This window comes from Trachemys scripta, chromosome 9 (assembly GCF_013100865.1).
Source record: "Trachemys scripta elegans isolate TJP31775 chromosome 9, CAS_Tse_1.0, whole genome shotgun sequence".
Taxonomy (NCBI): Eukaryota; Metazoa; Chordata; order Testudines; family Emydidae; genus Trachemys; species Trachemys scripta.
In genome coordinates, this window is record NC_048306.1 from 30,039,917 (window position 1) to 30,062,322 (window position 22,406).

General features: G+C 39.0%; 1 protein-coding gene and 1 long non-coding RNA gene across 7 annotated transcripts in view; one reads left to right on the top strand and one right to left on the bottom strand.

The window, feature by feature from the left end:
- Positions 1 to 22,406, top strand: part of DACH2 (dachshund family transcription factor 2) — a 497,031-nt gene that overhangs the window by 433,219 nt on the left and 41,406 nt on the right. The gene's annotated exons all lie outside the window — the stretch shown is intronic.
- Positions 6,272 to 12,547, bottom strand: LOC117882663. The gene is made up of 4 exons (XR_004647077.1): positions 12,452 to 12,547; positions 8,717 to 8,874; positions 8,348 to 8,504; positions 6,272 to 6,294 (listed from the first exon to the last, which is right to left on the bottom strand). It is a non-coding gene; the product is annotated as an uncharacterized LOC117882663 (long non-coding RNA).

Sequence of the window (22,406 nt, forward strand, 5' to 3'; positions counted from 1 at the left end):
CACGTTGTAGCCAGTGTAGCAGTGGTAAGGTGCTTCGGTAATTGTCATTCTTTCTGGAGTGCTGTTTTGCTTCAGTGAGACTTGAGTGAATCTTCTCATTTTCTAGTTTGTTGGTTGTTAGCAGTCTTTCTGCTTTTGTTTTTGTACACAAGTTCAATGGATAAGTGGCTGAAAAAGGAAAGTGTAAAGTGTAAAGACGCAAGATTCAGCTAGTGTTTCCTCAAGTCCACACTTTGGAAAATATACGTCTAATGATCATGATGGTCCTGGAAAGTCACTTACAAAGAAAAGAAAATATGATGAAGATTATATAAAATATGGCTTTACATGCATTGGTGATCAAGAATGTCCAAAACCACTGTGTGTGATTTGTGGTGATGTTCTAGCAAACAGCAGCCTCAAACCTTCTCTACTTGGACGCCATTTAGAAACTAGGCATCCTGCACAACTCGACAAGCCTGTTGATTTTTTCAAGCGAAAATTAGCTGAGAGGAAAAGTGACATTACCAGTTTTATATCCAAAGCAAGTATTGATAATGAAAATGCACTTGAAGCATCATACCGCATGAGCTACCGAGTAGCAAAAGCATCAGAAGCCCATACCATAGCAGAGAGCTTGATTGGTCCATGTATAAAAGACGTAGGTCATTGCATGCTCAGAGAAAAGGCTGCAAAAAGGATTGACATGGTACCTTTGTCCAATAATACGTTGTCACAAAGAATTAATGACATGTCAAATAATGTAGAGACCATAATTGTACAGAGAGTGAAAAATAGTCCATATTATGCTATACAGTTGGATGAATCAACTGATGTAGCTAGGTCTGGTTGAAGAAGACTTGTTGTTTTGCTGACCATTGGAAGAATGTACAACTGGAGAAGATATCTTCAATCTGACTAATATATATTTTCAAGAAAAGGAAATAGATTGGTCTTGTTGCCTAGGCATTTGCACTGATGGGGCCACATCAATGACGGGGAAGTATACTGGATTTGTAGCTCAAACAAAAAAGGTTGCATCAAAAGTCTCTTGGACTCATTGCAGCATCCATAGACAAGCCCGCACAACAAAACGCATGCCTGAGGGACTGGAGGAAGTGCTGGACAATGCAGTGAAAATGGTGAATTTCATAAAATCACGGCCAATGAATTCCAGAATATTTCACATACTTTGTGAAGAAATGGGTAGTATACACGATTGTCTGTTGACCCATACTGAAGCTAGATGGCTCTTATGGGGCAAAATCCTGGTGCGCTTGTTTGACCTTAGAACGGAAATCCTAGTTTTTTTTTCAACAGCCACCCTTTCCACCTTGTATGGAAAATAGTGTCCAGCTCCAGAGCCTTGCTTATTTAGCAGATATTTTCTCAAGAATTAATTACCTAAATTTATCTCTTCAAGGTCTCAATATAACAGTTTTCAATGTGCAAAACCAAGTTGAATCCATGATAAAGAAGTTACAGTTCTGGGAAAGTTGTTTGGAAAACAATCAAACTGAGTGTTTCAGTAATCTTCATGACTTCCTGGCAGAACATAAACTTCAGTTGGATCAATGCACTAAAACCAATATAACTGCACACCTAAAAGGACTTTGCACAACTTTCAGGGATTACTTTCCAGCTATATCAGGTGATAATGACTGGATTCGCAATCCTTTTGATGCTACCACTTTCTCAACACAGATATCGAACAATGAGGAAAAAGAGAAATTGATTGAGATCTCCTGTGATTACAAATTGAAAAGGAGTTTCAGAAATCTGTCATTGATCAACTTTTGGCTGAGTTAAGAAACAAGTACCCCCTTCTGGCAGAAAAAGCTGCTGCAGTTTTGTTACCATATGCGAGAAAGCATTTTCCTCGTATGCACATCTGAAAACGAAATACAGAAACAGATTTGATGCCGAACCAGACCTGAGACTTTATCTTTCTCCAAAGGTTCCGGACTTCAAAGAGCTATGCAGAGCAAAGCGAGCGCATCCATCACACTGAGGAAATTTAAATTTAAAACCCTGGAAATATTCATATTTAGAAGGGAGTTCACGAGATTTCACAATTTAGAGAAAGGGGTTCGCGGGCTGTTAAAGTTTGGGAACCACTGGCTTAGGGGAAAATGTGGCTGATGTGCTACCAGTGGATCTGGCCCCATATGATCCTCTCCTGAACCCACATCCAGAGTAGACAGCATTTCCTGGGGCATAGAAAGGGATTGTGGTCAGAGTGCCTTTCTGGGGTAGCGGCTTATATTTGGATAACACCTGGAAAACCATCTGTGATATTTCTGACCAAACCCTTGTCCCTGACCAGATGTGGGGAAGGTAAAAAATACCTACCGACCTGGCCAGTGTGTAGACGGCCGGACTCACCCCTGCAGCGCCTCCTGCTGGTCATCCAGGGAATTAGTTCTCCATCCTCTGGAGCGCCCTCTGCAGGCCGGTGATCCGCCTGTCCTCTTCCTCAGGCTCCCGTGTCCCTCCCAGGACCCCGGTGCCCCTTGCTCTGGGTGCTGCCCCCTGGCAGTACCCACACGCTAGATCTCCCCTCCCAGGGGAACCCCCACCCACTATCCCCACCTTGCCTCAGCACTAGGCCACTGCCAGTCACCAACTAGACCCCACTCCCTAGGGCAGACTGTAGTATAGGCCACTCATCACTGGCAAGGAGGGTTTGGACCTGCTGCCTTGGCCTAGCCCTGGGCTGCCCTCTGCAACCCCCAGTACCCCTTGGCCTTCTTATACAGGCCAGCTGGGGCCTGACTGGGACGTGGCCCAGCTGTGGCTACTTCCCCAATCAGCCCAGTAGCTTTTCCCTTTGCCCCAGCCCTCTGCCAGGGCTGTTTTAAACCCCTCAGGCAGGAGCTGGGTAGCCACCCCACTACAGAGTGGGAAAAAATTCCTTTCCATGCCAAAGGAACAGGACAACTAGTAACCCAGTCCTACTCTGTCTGACCCATGGGTGAGCGGGGGCAGGGCCGGCTCCAGCATTTCTGCTGCCCCAAGCAAAAAAATAAAAAAAAAAAAGCCGCGATTGCGACCGGCGGCAGCAATTGGGGAAAAAAAAAAAAGCAGAAAGCCGCGATCGGCGGCAGCAGTTCAGCAGCAGGTCCTTCGCTCCTAGAGGGAGTGAGGGAACCTGCCACCCCCGAATTGCCGCAGGTGCTGCCTCTCTCCCTTGGCCGCCCCAAGCACCTGCTTGTTAAGCTGGTGCCTGGAGCCGGCCCTGAGCAGGGGGAAGTTGTTGGCTTGAGGTAGAAGGAAAGAATTCCTACCATGATATACAAATACCTTCCTTCCCTGGACACATATTGGGATAGTGTTTCCCCGTTCCTGGTCCTGCCACTTCCCTTTCCCCCTGCCTCCCTACCCCGGCACTGTTCAGTTGAGTATTCCGTTTCCCCCTCAAAATTTCTTTGAATGCAGCTCTGTAAAGAGCCCCCAGTTTCTTTCTCTAGCCAGCCAAGGCAGTTGAAGTGAGCACATTTTCTCTCTCTCTCCTTTAATAATAACCCTTTGAGTATTTTTAAGAGACCTCCCCGCCCCTCCTTTAGGGCCTATGTCACATCTTACATAAGAGCAGAATAAGCACCTTGTAAACATGATCCCTCTCTCTCTTCCCCCATTTTATTTGTAAAGTATCCATTGCTATAGTATCAAGGCCCACAGATCTGTTTCCTGTTGATGACTAGAGGTTTGGGAAACCAAACACATCCTTTACTTGCACCTCCAAAATATTTGTTTTCCTACACTACTAGGATATAATTTCCTGGCATAGAAAGCAGTAAACACTTCTGATGATATTTAAGAAAGTGAACAAACCTCTGATTGGTAGTTATCTATGCTTGAAATTGATAGGAAGGCATGAATCTAGAATAAGTGTGCTCTTCATTATATTTCAGGCATTGCATTGGGTTACATCTATTAGGAGGCATGATATCTTGTTAGCAGAGCTGATGTGACCTGTACACTGACCTCAAAAACCACTGGGGCTGCAGAACATAGGGAGGTCCAGACTATAGCTCAGGTTACGATTTCAAGGAAATTAGGTTTCATGTTGGGGTAGTGGGCAGGGGGCTTCACTACTGTCTTACTGTACTAAGTACCTGTTCATTGTAGCCATTTTTCTTTCTGGTGATGGGCAGTTTTATTAGTAACATTTTAATATTAGTCTATGTAAACATATTTGAAATAGTGTGTCCTTTACCTGAAAGAATAGAATAGGTGCCTGGAAGCAATGTACAAATATGCTTTTAGGACAATTTTTGGTCTAAAAATGCATATTTAAAAGTACAAGAACAAAAAGCACCTGCTTTGAATTATCTCTTCACAAAGCCTCTCCCTGCAGTCTTCTGTAAATTCAGCACTGTATAAGGTGGTTTATATCTGGTATTCTTTTCTGGATTCTTACTACTGTAATACTTTAGCTTAGTATTACTTGTGAAGTAGACGTGTGGATGCGACAGCTTGGAAGCCAGCAAATGAACAAGATGTATATTATGAATGGTACATAAAATAATGAATATTAGGAAGGAATCATTAAAACAAACATACAGGAATGAGAAGAGGAAACCCTACATTTTTTATTTTGTCTTTTTGTGATCCTGGTCAGATCCAATTTAACGTCCTTTCGGTTTTGTGTTAGAGTATCTCCCTCTCAAAGTAATCTCTCCCCTAAAAATGTTTGAGGAAAAAAATATGCAAAATGGTTGAGAAGACTTTTCCAAACTGGTTCATTCCCCCATATTCTGCTCCTTCTCCAATACCTACCCAAACTCTACAATGAATTAGTTATATCCCCCCAAAAAACCTGCGGTTGGTGTAAACTTGTCAGATTACACCAACAGGCTGTACATGAGAGTGGTGTGATCTGACAAGTTACAATGAAATGGAATATGAAAAACAGGAAATGTAAGCATTGTTAGACTAGCAGTAACATTTTCAAAAGCACCTCATTGCTTTCAATGAGACTTAGGCGCCTATGTATCTAACTCACTTTTGAAAATGGGAATTGGGTTCCTAAATCACTTACACACTTTGGAAAATTTTACTCCATTGTGACAGATTGCTAATAGCCCTCATGGTAGTGAGAATCAGTTTGTGTATATTTTTCCTGTCTCCAAAGTTTGTCTTTAGAAACATACTCACATGAATCAGTCTATATGTCTGAGAAAATTGACAAGTGGAGAAGGAGTATCAGAATGAAAAGACACATCAACATCTAATCTTTTTGGCCATGAAAAAGATATAGAAACTGAAAACTAGTGAATTATTATTCAAGTATGTTAATCCTTAACATGGTCCTTTTATCAAGCTTGTTCTCTGTATGTTGTTTTGAAAACACCACTTAGTTTATTTTCTCCTTTTTCTGTTCTAGTTAATTCTACTTAGGTTTCTAAAGCAGATTTTTTTTTCTAATTGAAATAATGGACTTTCCTGACAAATACAGTGTGTAGTTTAATGAATAAAATTCTGCTTCCAGGTGCATTTCAAGATATTGTTTCCAAACTATAAAACCTTTCTTCTGGTTTTGCACCTGTCTATTTTAGGTTTCACCTGTATTGCTTTGCAAAATTATGATATCTAGAATCAGCTCATGTGAATTTGCTGGTAATCCCTAGATTTGTATAGCTGGGGATTGGAGACGGCATTTTCAAAGACAAAGACAGTTCACTAGAGCTATTTTTAAAAGAATAATTTTGAATGCAGACAATCAGGATGCTGGCAAAAGTGATAAACCAGAATTATTATTTATTTATTTATTATTATTAATTTTTAAAGGAGGAGAGTGATCACAGTGTTGCTGGTTTTCTCCTTTGTGCCATCCAGGCAAAAGAGTGAAGGAAATGTACAGAGTAAAGGATGCCAGTTGCTGTTTGACTTTTGATATTGTTGTCATGTAGCTGTAGCGTTACAGACAGAAAGGGATTGAAATGCAAAGGAGAAATGAAAAATTACTTTTTTAGAAGGAGTGCATTTTCTTTGTGTTTTCCACAAATTTACATGTTTTATAGAAAACAAAATACTGTCATAAAATTAAAACAAAGTTAGTAATATATATGTGGAAGAGCAGTTGGAGGGACTTACATGATGGGAATCAGTACAAAACCCTTTGGTAGAAGATAAAACTATTCAATGTTAATAAAGTGAGCTAGTAAAAGGCATTTTTATTTTTACAAGAATATTTATTACTAGCTTGTCTCTGAACAATACAATATATTGAAATCTAATCAAAGAATTAGTTGGGGCACATTTTCTTGTAGTGTTAATAAGTACTTACCTATAATATACAAATTATTTTTCCTGTGGAATAAAGAATAATGTTCTGTAATATTTACTGCCATTATAGTATATGTCAACAATCATATAAATCAGGCTTCAGTTACCGTGTGTGTGTGTATATATGCAACTTATGTGCATTATCATACACAAAAAGTAGATGATAGATTCCTTCCAACATCTGAAAAATATTATGACACTATAAGTGTGCAGTCTAAAGTGTATTAATATATGTATATGTTGTTTTCTTAGTGTTTTGACTAGTGAGTTCTGACTATGTGGATGTATGGGCTAACAAATTGTAGTGCTGGACAAATATCTAAAGTTTCAGAGATTTGATTTGCATAACTTTCTCTCTCCAACCTTCAGCAGGCTCCTTGATCACTGTCAACTTCCTTTATTGACTTTGTCCCCTATCTAATTTTCCACAGCCATCAACAAGCCTGTTACCTTTGGAGATATCACACTGGGGTATTATTTCAGATATGTTGCTCTTTCTGCTTAGCTTTGGTTGGTTGCACTATCCAGATTGCTTACATCAATATTTCCCTGGCTCAGAGGCATCCCATGTGTTGCCGGTTTTAATCTCTGGAAAGTTCCAAAACTCTGAAGATCTGGGGTCTGACTCCACTCACTCAAAAGTTCATTGACTTAAATGGAATTACTCCAGATTTTTACATGCATAAGAGAAAGCTGTTGGAGGACCAGTTTTTCATGTTCACCTGCAAGGCTCTTTATATCTGCCTGTCACTCTCTTCCCATTTCTTACTTCTCTACTGCCTGAAGCCTACTTAAATACCCCACTACTACTTCATGTCACTTCCTGCACTGCTGTTTTCCACTTGGAACGCTTTTCTGCACAAATTATCCTCCTTACCATCCAAATCCCTCCTGAATGCACACTTCTGCCACAAAGAATGGGCACCTAGAGTCAATAATATAATTTGTTTAAAAACAAAATAAACAACTGGCCTTCTATGGATTCTCCATGTGTATAAATCCCTGAGGCTGTGTCAGGCTTGGGGCAGGCATTTATGGGCTGTTCCTGTTCTCCGCCCCCCACCCTGAAATGATGGAGTAAGGACAATTTGAGGGGATCTTTTCAGGGATTCCCTCCACTTCATCTTTCTCCTGCATCCTTCACAACAAAAAAGGGATAATCTGGCTATTGTATGTATCTAACCCATGAACCTGATTCTCTGAGAGAGAGAGAGAGAGAGAGAGAGAGATCTTTAACCCAAATAAGTAAAAACTAGAGCATATATACCACTGTCATGAGCTTGGTTGTCTCAGAAAAAAGATTAAAGAGATACAATGAATCGAAGAGACAAAAATAAATACAAAGAAGAGAAAACAAAGATTAAACCTTTTCCACCCAAATCCCTGGAGTCCTTATAGTGTTACATAAGCAGTCAAGAAGGTAACTACACCTGGTAGCAATGAATGCTTCTTTTTCTATGTTACCAAATTAGCTATGGGGAAATGATTAGAAATGGAGTATAATGATTTCTGATAGAACTGTGTATCACTACATGGGCTTTGAGATAAGAACTTGACAAATGTGTAAAATAGATGCAAAACTGTTTTTGAAAAGGGGAGAGATTACCATTTTCTATGTTGTGTGCCAAAATTTGTGCATTTCAACTGTTAGCAGTTGGCTTCTTTTCAAAACTGATAAATAATGATGTTTGCTGAGGAAACAATTATCCTAAAAATAATTTAAAAGGACTGTATCCCTTTTTGTTTGCCTATAAAGACCACATTCAATTTATTGAAAGTGTATTATATATGGACAGAAAGAGCTCTACTTGCATCTATAAAACAGTTCTTAAATCATTCTAAATTATTGATGTGCACAAAGAGCTCTTTCCGCTTTTGTTTGAAGTTTTATTTCTGCGGCGTTGTGCTTTCTAATTGCACTTTCAACTACTATGACATCTGTTATAGTTGTTTCAAAAACTTTGCAATACTTTTCTTTTTTAATGATAGATTTTTTTCAAAGACAGACTGTTTTCATTCTGAGCAAGAAAAAAATAATTAGTTGAAAAAAGATCACTGATTTGGCCGAGGAACTCACCATTTTACTTTTTTTTGCAAGTGGCTGTTTTATATGATTCCAGAACCTACTCAACAGAATGCTGTCCAAGAAAAATTCATCTCTGCAGCAACTCAGTAGCTGTAGAGCATCAGCATATGTCCTTTGCTTCCCATGAGGCAATCCAGGACTTTATTCTCTGCAAATGAGTACCAAGAAAGTACTTCACAAACGGATAGTGTCTAGGTGACTAGCAGATGGAAAGCAAGCTAATATTCTAAGCTGCTATGCCTAGCAATATGTGAAACAAGCTAAGTAGGATGGAGATGAGTTTAGTCTTTTAAAGATCTCTGCTGAAATCCTTCTTAATATGACAAGTGATATGAGTGCGTGGTGGAGTAGTTAACTTACTTGTAAAAGATCTGTTGCATAACTGTAACCTTGTCTTTGGCACAGAAGTTACAGCAGATGTAGAAGTATCCTGTGGTTTAGTAAGTATGGTAGAAAGACGTTTTCTTTTCCTGTTCCAAGAGAGAATGCTTCTTCCCCCCGCTTTAAATAGAATTGACCTGCAGTTTTGAAAATATTTGAGTGAGAATAAGTCTAGTACTCAGGCCCAGCAACAATACACCATAAATAACCTTTGAATGAGAAGTTGCTCCTACAATTCCTGTAACAGTTAATTCAGAGTTAAGGGACTTAATTGACCAACATATTAAATTATTAGGGAAAAATATCATCCTAACTGAGGCTTGAACCCCTACCCTTTATCTACTGTGCGCCTGCTCTGCTACTTGAGGTGCGAATTGGGGGTTAATTGACTGGCTAGAAATCCGAAGCAGCAATTATTTCCTGTAATGGTGCTAACACATACTGTAGCAAAGGCATTTTTAATAGCATCCTTTTTTTCTGGTTTTAGAAAGATGTCACAAGGACAGCAATGAAGGGCACAGGGTGGGCTGCAGGGGGGGAGAGGGAATATAAATAAAAAAGTATTCAAGGTCCCCTTTTAAGTTCTTATTGGAAAACATCAAGAAACAGAGTGAATATTGATGTAGATTCAAAGATACAATAGTATCTCTCTAATTTGCACATTGCTAATCTGCACATCCTATAATGCACACTCAAAATCCAGCAATATTCTTCCACCTTCTCTGCAAATAATTAATAATATTGACCTGTAATAAGGACTCATATTAATCAGATTTCATTACCATTACAAAATGTACTGCAGAACATTTACTAGTTTACTATCAGATATTGTCATTAGAGATGGCCAAGCCTCATGGAGTTTGAGGTTTTTGAACCACACTAAAGACATTTTGGTTTGAGAACTGATGATGAAACTAGTGTGTGAAACATTTTTTTTTTTGTCTCACAGCTAGATCCTTGCCCTGCTCTGTCCCACCTCACGGGCTGGATTGTGGGCTTGAACAGCCAGGAGAGTCCCCAGGTGGCATGAAAACAGCATAGCAGCTCTGTACCACCTGCTCTTGGCAACTTTGGTAGGGGGCAAATTGGAAGCAATAGCGGGTGTGGCTGGAATACTCTGTGCTCTGACAATCCTTGACCAGCAAAACTGCTACTGGAGGGCTGTTACCAGTCAGCATAATTTAAAGCAGCCCTGAGGATGTTCTGAGTGGTGCTCAGGGCTAAACCCAGCTCTCAGTTGCTGCAGGGTATCCTTGAGTCCTGTATCAACCATAGTTCCACCAGACCTGAGGATTGGGATCTAGTTTTTTGACCCCAAATGTGATGCAATTAAAATAACTATGTTTTTGCCTAGAGAGAGCCTGTGCTATGTATAAGGGTGGAATGAGCACCCCAAATATAATGCTCGTATAAGTGGTATCCGCAGTGTATGTGATGAATACTCAGTATCTATTTTTTCATAAAATTTTGTCTTTCACTGTCATAATCGCATTGCATTTATTTTACCCTATTTCATTCTCAGCCTCATTTTTCAGTGCTCTTTCACCAAATTTTTTAAATCTCTGGTTCTTTCTTCACCCTTTTTGTTCACAGCACGGGGAATATAAACTAATCAATTAGTGTTCAAGTTTGAATAAAAACTAAGCAGAATTAATTCTCCTATCCCAAATTGTCATAAATAATTGGAAATAAACTATTGTCAAATATACAAACATGATGGGTTTTGATGCATGTGACTTGTTTTCTATCTAATTTGCTTACTTTCTAATTCATAAAATTCAGTACTTCCAATGAACTTTTCTTGCTCGTTAGTGGAAATTTGCAAACTCTACTGTGCTTAATATTCTCCTTCAAGGAATAAATAATAGAGACAATTATCAAAACTAAGTGAAGACTTAGGCCCAGTTAGGATTATTACTTTAATGTAGTAATATATTATTAGTCTTCCCAAGGTTATGATAAAATGTTGTCTTTATAAATGTCTGAAATTGAATTTATCACCAGTCTCTCACCAGGAGATGAATTTAAGATAACCCTTTGCAGCATAGCATTTGAGTCACAGGTGCAAGCAAATTCAGAAAAGTTTAGCTACTTAACCTTACATTTTCTAAGCAATAAAAATGAATTTTAACTACATAAATCTAAAGGAATTGCAGGGCTATCAGTTTACATAAATCTGAAAATCTATCAACTAATAATTAAAAAAATCTAAACGGATTTAAACTTTGTATAATTGTACAAATGTTGGTTTATGAAAATTATTTGAAAAACAATAAAATGTCCATCTCATGTCTAAGTTATAAACAGTCAGTGTGTACTCACCTAGAAGTTTAAGCACCTGGTGGGTATGTCTATACTGCAATTAGACACCCACAGCTGGCCTGTGCCAGCTGATTTAGGCTCGCAGGGTAAGGGGCTATTTAATTGTGGCATAGACATTTGGGCTTGGGCTGTAGCCTCAGCTCTGGGACCCTCCCACCTTGCAGTTTCCTTGAGCCAGCCTGAGCCCCAACATCTACACTGCAATTATAAACAGCCCCTGAGCCCGAGCCCCGTGAACCTGAGTCAACTGGCACAGGCCAGTTGCGGGTTTTTAATAGCAGTGTAGACATATTTGGTGAGAGCTAAACAAAGGGGGCAGCACCTTATTGGACCAGTCCCATAGTCCTTGTCTAAAGTAGGAAAAAACTGTTTAAAAAACATGTTAGCAGACATGTTTCAATGAAGTGCTGTTTAAAAACAGGTTAATACCTAGTTTAGGCAAAGTTTATCACCCTTAAAAATATTAGCTGGTGGTGGACAACACATGCTCCAGTTTACTGTATATTTAGGTCTGAAATCTGGGCAACATGAGTACCAGGCTGTATGCTGCTCTGCCCCATGTGGGGTTTGTAGAGCCAAGAAATGCTTTGGGGAGTGTAGCAGGGGAAAGAGGAGGATCTCTGTAGTGTGCAGGAGGCCCTAACACAGCTGAGTTTCACACCCCAGCAGACCACCTCAATGTCCCCAGAATCCTGCCCCTACCCATGCACATTTAAGCTGCATAGGTTCTACTTCTGGAGACATCTCTGTAGCCACAAAAGCTAGGGCAGGATTTGCTTCTACAGTGGCCTTTGTTGCTGAGTGGTGTATGTATTTAGTAGTGTAGCTTTTGCTTTTCCTTATCAAAAGGAAGACTCTTGTTGCTTGTATTGGAAACTCTTGTTCATACACACAGCTGGTTAAACCCTGGCCACGTGCCAATGTGTGATCAGATTTTTAGTTTTCTACTAAATACAGTGCAGGCAATGCACTCATTCAACTAAGCAGTGGATCCTTGGGAAATAAAGACACAAGCATGGAAGCATGGTACAGAAAGTCAGAGTGAATCCATTATGCATTAACTTGAACATTTTGTTATTTTAAAAATGACCTACAAAAGGATACACCAAAAAGCACTTCTGCCCTATTTTGCTTCTAAAGAACTGAAAGGTATTTTTCTGCTTGTTTTTAACCACAGATATATATCAGGAATATCAATTCTTGGATTTTGAATTCCCTAGTTTTGCTAGAGGATTCCTTGAATTTGAAAGAGTAGAGAATTGGCATAGGTGGTTTCTCCATGCTCAGTTGAAGGAACAGAGTGTTTCAGACTTCAGCAAAGAAAGCTTTTCTCTCCCTTGTTTATAAGGGGTTTGAGATGAATAGATGTTAACAACAAATAACAGTATTCACCTCTCACATGCTCAGACTTCAGTCACTTGTCTCTTGTAATGCCCCTCATTTTCTATTGATCAGTAGAGTCCTAGAGAAATAGCATAGTAAACTAGACCTGATATGCTGAATGTAAAAATCAAGCATGAAAATATTTTAAAATGTAATCCTCGTCTGTAACCCATAAAGACAGACACCAGATAGATCATATTTTCAACGTTAAGAACTGGGACATGATGATCAGATGAAGGGAATGTTTTGCTGAGGGATAAGGTGGGCTGATGAGGAAGTGGAAAGTATGAGGTCATCCTTTCCCAAACCCTCCCTCTTCCAGAATCACGGGTGCTGGAACAATTTTTATAGTGGGGTGCTGATGATGGAAACCATGTATTTCGCGTTTGTTATTACTGCTTCAAGCCGGGAGGTGCTACCAGCTCTCATTCCAGTACCACAGTCCAAAATGGAAAAAAGTAGGACACTTTTACAGAAAAAGCAGGATGGCAAAAACCAGTATTTATCATTGTGTATGTGAATCCTTTATAGTTCTCAGGTAGTCCCAGTTTCTCCCCTTCAAATGTAATGGTACCCTACAATTTCCACCTCTTACAAACTTCCACATGCTACCTGTTGCCCACACCCTCATTGGTCTTGACTTTCCCACCTTGCCAACCTAACTCCCTTTCCCTCCTGTCTCAGAAACTCCCTGTCTCAGGTCCTCTCAGCGCCCCACAGCCCAATTCCCATCTGTGTAAAAACTCTCTCTTCCCCCTCAGCCTGAGAACCTGGCCCCCTCCCCAATCTCTCTGCAGCTTCTACCAAATCTGAGTCCATGTGCACACACGCAACTCTCCAGGCTCAGAAATCTATGTGCACATACTGTGTATATATAGTTTTAAATGAGCAAACCGAAGAAAAACTGCAACTACAGGAGGTAATTCTCCCAAATAATGTACATTAGTGTGGTTCATCTTTTATTATCCCTACTTGTAGCTGGGTCTGAAAATATAGTAGCAGAGGTAGCATGGACCATGTGCGTGTCTGAAATCAACACACAGAAGCTAAATACAGCTCTCTTTGCCTGTTCTGCTTGCCTTCTTTGTCTCTTGCTTTCAGTCTCTGGAATGCAGGCTACAGAGTATATATGTAGGCTGCCCCATAGTTTCCCTCTGTGGGGAAAAATTGAACTATCCATACAGAAAACTTTATCCCCTAGTGTGTGGCTCCTCCTTCTGCACCTGCAGACTGTGGGTACATCCAGACTATCCACCGGGGATCGATATATCACGTCTCATCTAGACAGGATATATCGATCCCCGAACGCACTCCCATCGACTCCGGACCTCCACCAGGGCGAGAGGCGGTAGCGGAGTTGATGGGGGAGCCGTGGCTGTTGATCCCACACTGTGAGGACGGGAGGTAAGTCAAAATAAGAAACGTCAACTTCAGCTACGCTATTCCCGTAGCTAAAGTTGCGTATCTTACATCGACACCCTCCCCCCCCCTCAGTGTAGACTAGGCCTAGATGAAAAGCCAAATATACTGCAGCCTCCCAGGGACGGAAAAGTTCTAGCCTCACTAGTTCAAAGTGGTAGGTGGTGCACCTGTGGGACATCAGCCAGGCTACACAGGTGGGACCTAATTGGTTGGGCTTAGCCCCATCTGGCCAGCCACCCCTGCATAAAGTAGAAAAAAAGGTTACAGGTACATTTTTTCTCTTTGTTAATCATCTTTAAGAATGATTCTTCTTATTTTAAAGGCAAAAACTGGTACCAATAACAGACAGCCTTTTGAATTCTTTGGGTAGCTATGTGGATTTAGGATTTGATTCTGGAACGTGCTACACAGAAGAGAAGTGAAAAGCACTAGCAATGCATACTACAGTCCGTGGGATAAATTATATTCTTAGGTGAACTCTTGTAAATCTGAAATAAATGTTTGAAGTAAATAGAGTTCCTCCAGGTTTACTCCTGTGTAACTAAGATCAGAATCTATACATCTGGGAATTGAGTATACTCAGCACCTCACAGGATAATCTCTAATTAAATTGTAATTTAACCTATATTAATTTCTCCTTTAGAAAATGCTATTCTTTGAGACTGTGCGTGGCAGGTGAGCTTTTCACTCAGTTAAAAAACAAAATAGAACTAAAATCCCAGTTCCCATTAAATGGTCTGTTTAGAAGACATGGAGAGTTTGTGCAGAACACTCAATCATTTGGCTTCAGACATGAGGCTTCACCTTTCTTTTCTATCACTTGAAGAAATAACTGATAGTGATCGACATGATTATTTCCTATATATAGAACATTTAGATTTTTATGATGATATTACCAGGACATATGTTTGGGGAAAGAAGATATAAACATGTTTAGCCTCTGAATATAAGCCGTGTAGAAATGTTATATTACCTGCTTGAAACTGAAAATGTAGGTGACATAATGTTCAGGAATTGGGCCCAGCTTTGCTTACAAATCAGCTTGATGATGAGGTTGCAAAAGTTATAGTTTCATTGCTTTCACAGACTGAATTTATTAGCTTCTTGAAATTGATTTTGGATGCCTTTCATTTGCCATTGGGCTAAAGTCAGAAGCAAAACGATGATATACCACATTTTGTTCTCTCTTCTTTTTATTGCCTAACTATTGTTATTGAATAAAAGACATTCAGTATATTTCCAAGAGTCAGTGAGCATGCTTCATTTTCTTTTTAATTGACATAAGTTTAGCTGAATGCAAGTCCTGCTATTCACAGCTAGCAACTGGGGGGGAGGGAGTGTGTTGGGGGATATCAGTTTATATCAGAGCTGAAACTGGAACCCAGAAGGACTGCCAAACTTTGTAGTATTTTATTTACTTGGAAAGAATGGTGCAAAAGTAATATCGATGCAGCACTATGAAAGTGTTCAAGTAGTTATCTTTGGGAAGATAATGTGAACTCAGCAGTATCATTGCTCTGATCTTTGGTTAAAGTCTTACAAAACTAGATTGTTGTTTGATTGACAACCTTGTCAGAGAGTGAATGAAGACTGACACTCTAATATTGAAAATGCAGCGTTTACAAAACTTAAAGCCTAAGTTTTCTCATGACACTGCTTCTTTTGTGGAAGAGTGAATTTCACATTTAGTTTTAAATAAGTATACCTTGCTGGGTGCAGCTAAAACTTATGATTTTAGGCTCTTGGCTTACAAAAGTCACTTACTGAAATATTTGATACAGATGTTTTCATAGGAGCAATATGACCAAATTGTATTAGTGACACTAGGACTTATCATTTGAAAGCTTAAGTGGTCTGGTAGTTATCACAGGTCAATACCAAATTATGATTCTATTCCTCAACAGAAAAGTCTTTCCTTTCAAGCTTTTGCAAGCATCATAGCAGATTTTACTAAGGCTTTTTCTACACTGGACTTTCGTCAGTAAAACTTTTGTTGTTCAGGGGTGTGAAAAAAGTACCCCCCGAACAACAAAAGTTTTACTGACAAAAAGCACTGATGTGAATGTCACTTTGTCGGTGGGAGAGCTTTCCTGCCGACAAAGCAACCACCGATCGTTGGGGGTGGAATTTTTTGTGTCGTCGGGAGGAGTGGCTACACTGCGCACCTTTTAGCAGCACAGCTGTGTCACTAAAAGGTGCATCGTGTGGACAGAGCCTAAGAGTCAAGGTCTGATTCTGGTCCCACTGGAATGAATCTCAAAACTTACATAACTTCAGTAATGCTGGCTCAAGCATGTTCAATTAGGGTGTTAGTGCCAATATCATTGAGGGGCGTTGTCATTGTTTCAGTTACTGTATGAGCCTGTATTTCCAGCATGCTCTCATGCATATTGCAGTATTCTTCAGGAGAGTGAAGGCGTTTGTTTTAAATATACATACAAATACAATATTAATCAAAATTAAACTAAATTAACTTGATATTCAAAAGATGTTGTCCAGATGTTTTGGTTTATTACAGATAATTTATTCCTACTGTTTTTTCCTATTGATTCCTTTTTTTTTAATTTGACATACTTTTTATGTTCATCTGTTCAAAAAAAAATCTGAAATGACCAAAACATTACTAATGTCGTTAAAATGTAACTATGAACCAGATTTTGTCAGTTTCCATATCAAAATCTGCGGAGCATGGAAATGACCAGGTCCCTCCCAAAACTTTTCTCCTACCCTCAGACTTTCCCTCCTCTGACTCTTCACCTACTCCAGGCTTACCTTCAAATCCAGTTTTTTTCCTTACCTCTGACATATTCAGAGGTGTGTGTGTGTGTATGTCTATTTATGTGTGTATATAAAATACACTATCACCACTTTATCTACCCAAATATCTTAGCGAGCTTTAATATGAAAAAAAAAAAAGAATGGCTTGAAAGACAAGATTAAACAAGTGTAATCAGTGTAAAATGATTAACAAAAAACATTTGCCAATTTCTGTTAATTAATTGGGATTTCCCCCTTCCCCCACACAGTGAGCCACATTCCCTGAATCTGCCCTGACATTTGAGCCAAATTTTCAAAACAGTCTCCCAAATTGCACCAGTAAAGTTTGCATGGACACCTGGTTGCACTCACAAACATATGAGAGAAATTACCCATTTAAAGATCTGAAATGGATCAATGGCTAATTTGAGAAAGCCTATGCGGCGAAGTATAAAGAAAGGAAATTATTTTCAAAACCTCATTCATATCAAAATATTTCTTAATAATGAGCAATATTTGCGTCCTCTACACAAAAATCAGAATCTCAATTTTATTTTAAAAATTCTTTAAATATGTGTCTGAAATTCTTCTGGGAATCAATGTTTCTTGGAAGCCAAAGACAAAATTTTCTAAGCAGATTCCTAAATTCTGCCTACAACACTAACATACACAAAATCCCTATATGTTAAAATGTATTTCATGTTTACAAAGAGTTTAATATTCTTTATTTGAAAAGATTTTCTCAAGGTAACAATTTCTAATGAACTGAAATAGCATTAGTTAAATTTCCATATTTCTAATGTCTTAGTCTCTTGCCTTCCCCACTTAACATTTAAAAAAAAATATTTACAGAGACACCCATTGGTAGCAAAAGTAATCACTACTTTAGACTCCTCCCCCCCCTTTCATTCTTCTCTCTCACACTGCATTTGTATAGAAGTCACCAGATCAAAACACATTAAAGTATTTCACTTCTGATACAGCTTACCTTTCCTCCAAGTTGTATAATTTTCTATTTTATTTTCCAGTCATCTGATAAACTTAAAAGAAGCCCACATATTTTATTTTTGGTCTCAGTAAGTCACAGTATTGTAATGTCTTCTTAGGTGTCATCATAATAGACAACACCTTGTAAACTAGACATTTAGAAACCATTATGTTGTTGTTTTTTCAGTAAAGTATTTCTGAGGCTTATCACATGTTGACTAAAGATTTAAAGCTCTTTCTTACACCCCAGTCTCATGTTTAAAAGAGAAAAGAGAGAAAAACATGAAAAGATTAACATCTCCACGGTGCCTTCAGCTAATGACATTTCCTTAAAACAGATATGTTAGTGCACGCCTCTTAAACCAGAAGCTTTAATTTACTGTTTCCTTTCATCTGTTGAAATAATTACTTTTTTTTTTTTTTTTTTTTTTTTTTGCCTTCAGTAGTTTGTTCTGGTCATTAACATTTCTGTAAAATGAAGTTTGAAAGGTGCTTTTAATGCTCAAATAGACTACAGAGCACATTTGGCTGTTAAAATCAACCTACTTAAGGCATAACTAATGTTTAACATTCTCAGCTATTTGAAGTAGTTCACTGCCCAGTTTAATGGTGCTGCCAAGGGCAATGAGCACATTACTTGCTATTATATTTTGGGGTGGGGGTTGTTATTTCAGCAATAAAGACAATATATGATATTTCTAAAAACGTTGGTTTAAATTTTAAACATAGCATTTTCCAACTAACAAGCTGTAAACTATAATTTCTTGGGGAATGACAGACAAGGGACACTCAACCTTGTTCCTAGCTGGAGTTGCATATTGCAGTCTTTGAGCTGAATGATTTTTCATGTGAGTTCTGTTGAGAAAGACATAATAAATCAAAATGCAGTAAACCCCTAATGTAATGCAACTTCACCGTAAGCAGTGGTCTCCTATAACCAGAACTTCAGTTCACACAGTGTAGTGCATCAAGACAATTTGTCTTCCATTCTGAATAGAGTTTCCCCATAGCTAGGATAACTTTAAGACATTCTACTGGACTCTTCTTTGTGTGTTTTTGAATACATGTAATATATTTGTAAACAGATTATTCATGGGTAAGTTAGTGCACACAACTTCCATTAAAGAAAATGCAACCAGTTTTTTTGCCCAGGAAAGTCAGTGGAAACCTCTGCACTAATCTTCAGTGGGAACTGTGCATATACACTGAATGCAGAATTTGACCCCAACTAACTGAGCGGATGTAGCATATCCATTATTTCTGTTCCTATCTCTGGTCCTGACTGCCTACCAGCATATCTGCTATTTCTTGCCTGATGAATAGCTGAGAAAGGATTAAAGATAAAGTAATACGTGTTTTCAGCTATATTTGGAATTGTGAGCTGAATTTTTCTCTTAGTTATTCTGGTGCAAATTCACTGAGTTCCGTGGACCTGAATAGATGTAATTAAGAGGAGAATTTGGCTCATTTTTTTTATATAACTTTTGACAAATGTACCTGGGGAAAAAAGGCAATTGTTCATACAAAGCGAGTAATAAACATCCAATTTATATCAACTATGCATTTTAGGGGAAAGAATTTGAAGTAGAACTTGAGTTTTATACAATATAAATTTTTGGTGCTTGCAAGCAAAAATTTGCACTTTTAAAAAAGCAAAATAAATATTGATTCACTGGATAGACCAGAAACAATGTGAGACATAAGTGACATTTCTGCTCCAAAGTACCTCATTGTAATGGACCATGTTATTTTAGACTGTGAGTATAAATTAATTTGTTTCTACAAGTATCCCATAACAGTTCTTGAGACACAGTCATGCACATAACATTATTTGTAATTATAGCAGTTTGCCATTTTCATCTGCTCTATGCTTATTTCTTTTTTGACTGATAATCCATGTACTTCAAGCTAATGAGGGTTCTTCATACTGCCACTTAATAGAGATTATCAGTTCCTATTGCCTACATTTCAGAAACAATATAGATTTTTTTTTTTTTTTTGAGAATGAAATCTAGTTACCTGCACTAGGCATTTTTCACACGAGTAATTCCAGTAGTGTCACTATCTACCTCGGGATAAAAACCCATGGCTGACTTGGGTAAGCTGACTTGGTTTGCGGAACTCGGGCTCCAGGACTGAAAGATTGTTGTGTAGATATTTAGGCTCAGGCGGGAATCCGAGCTCTGGGAGCCTGTGCGGGTGGAGGGTCTGAGAGCTCAGCTCCAGCCCGAGCCCAAATGTCTACACCACAATTTTTAGCTCCATAGCCCAACCCTGCAAACTTGTGTCAGCTGACCTGGGTCCGCCGTGGCTGTGTCGTGAGTCTTTTATATTCATGTAGACGTACCCTTAGGTACAACTGACCTAATGAAATCAATGGGACTTTCTCATACAAATAAGGTGAGCACAGTTTGTCCCCATGGACTTGATTCCAGTTTAATCATTTATATTATTTGTGTCTTGTAAGGTGCTGAGTGCCTAAAATCCAATCCTTAGCACCCATGCAGCAGATAATTAGCTTGAACCCAAAATGATTTTGATTGCTGCTTCCTTTATTTTTTTTTCCCCACATTAGTTTTTATGGACAGTCTTATTTTTGAAAGGTTTTATTTGGGCAAAGGGTCAAATATTTATCAGTGCAGGTAAATTATAGGAAGAGTTCCTTAATTCTTTTAGCTCCAGACTGAGTGATCAATTTGGATGGGAAATTGTGTCAGAAATAGTAAAACTTGCAGTTTCAGTCAGTAGTTTTTATTAAAGCATATTAACCCAAACAAGATAGGTCATGAAATTAAGAACTTTTTGTGTTGTTTGAAAACAGGCGTTTGAGAGGTTACATGCTACTTCATTAATCTGAACAGTGAGTGGCCCCTGATTTTTTTTTCCATTTTTTGTAACAAATATTTAAAAACTCATTTACAGGTAATAATCAAGATTGATAAACTTTCTGATCCGGTACTTAATGATTGCTTGGGGACTGAGTGACTACTGACTTGCATGTTTGCACAAGCTTCACAGCTACTTTTTGTTACGCTGGGTTGCAACAACCTTTGTAAAACCATTGGCACTCAAGAGGCAATGTGGACCGCCTCAAGACGTTTCAGAATTTAAAAAAACCTGATGATGCTGATTTCAAATACTACTTTCAGTTTAGAGAAAACAGCTCTGCCTTGTTAATAATCTTCAGTTAAAAAGTTACGTTTTGTTGTGTTTGCTCAGTGGTTTGAGCGTTGGCCTGCTAAACCCAGGGTTGTGAGTTTAATCCTTGAGGGGGCCACTTGGGGATCTGGGGCAAAAATCAGTACTTGGTCCTGGTAGTGAAGGCAGGGTGCTGGACTCGGTGACCTTTAGGGGTCCCTTCCAGTTATATGGAGAGATACCTATCTCATAGATTATTATTATATTAACTGTGTGACATATTTTACACTCTAAATAGCAACACACAGCTGTAGCCCATCCTGTATCATCCAAATGAGTTTGCACAAGAAATAAGATTGCCATCTGAGCAATACTGAAGGGAGACAAGAGCAGAAAAAGGCAGTTAAACATTACAAAAAATAAAATAAAAGGTCCTTTCAAGAGAGAAATTTCTGAGCAAACGCTTCAATTTTACAGAGGAAACTGTAAGATGGCATACACATGGATACAGTGTGCTACTATTGGGTGGGATTCATTAAGCTTCATTTTCCTGCACTGACATGAACGGATCTGTCAGCCATTCACTTGAGTGGTGTGCAGTGTGAAAGCAGGGGAAAATAATACTTCTGAAATGAGCAAGTCAGTTTACAAAGGATTGGTTATTAAGACCCATGAATAGTAGTAGTGTTAAAAAAACCCTCAAAATTAAATGGCTGTTTGCATTTATCCACCAAACAGAAAAACTAATACAGATTACAAACATCAAACAATATTACTTGAGATAACAACATACTCCCCATCTTACCTGGGAAATGTCCCACTAAAGGATCACTTGCATCAGTGTGCCACAATTTCTGTATTTTTGAATGATGCATGTCTGTCTGCATGAGTAGTTATTTTTTTTAAACTATATTTCCCTGTCAGTCTTAGAATCGAGGCAAGAACTAATTTTAAACAAGAATGTAAAGGTTTCCATTTGGTAAGAAATGTCTCGTGTTTTTTTAACTTCCCTTGAAAAATAATTTAATGGGAAAATAGTTCATGAAACTTGAAAGAGATTAGCAAAATTCAGATGCCACTAAACTCCCCTATTATATAGCTCAGAGGTCGACAATGTTTGGCACCCTAGTGGGCTGGGCCAATTTATTTACCTGCTGACGCGGCAGGTTCGGCCGATCATGGAACCCACTGGCCGCGGTTCACTGTCCTGGGCAAATGGGGGCGGCGGGAAGCCATGGCCAGCACATCCCTCGCCCATGCCGCTTCCCATTGGCCCTGAACGGCGAACCGCGGCAAGTGGGGGCCATGATTGGCCAAACCTGCCGCGTCAGCAGGTAAATAAACTGGCCCGGCCCACCAGGGTACTTACCCTGACGAGCCGCGGGCCAAATGTTGCCGACCCCTGCTATAGCTGTTTAAAAAGCAACACCAAACCAGTGATGGAAGATATGTGAGCATTTCATCATTATAAATGTGTTTGAACAAAACAGTTAATACTATTCATCCTTCATTTACCTCTCAAGACCAGAGCTCAGGTGTTTGTGTTTTGCATGCAGCAGATGTTGGCATATTATTAACAGAATTTACATATGGGGCTGAGCTTTACTGCCAAACATTAGCATAAGCATCCCACAGAAAGAAGAGTCTGTTTTTCCTCATG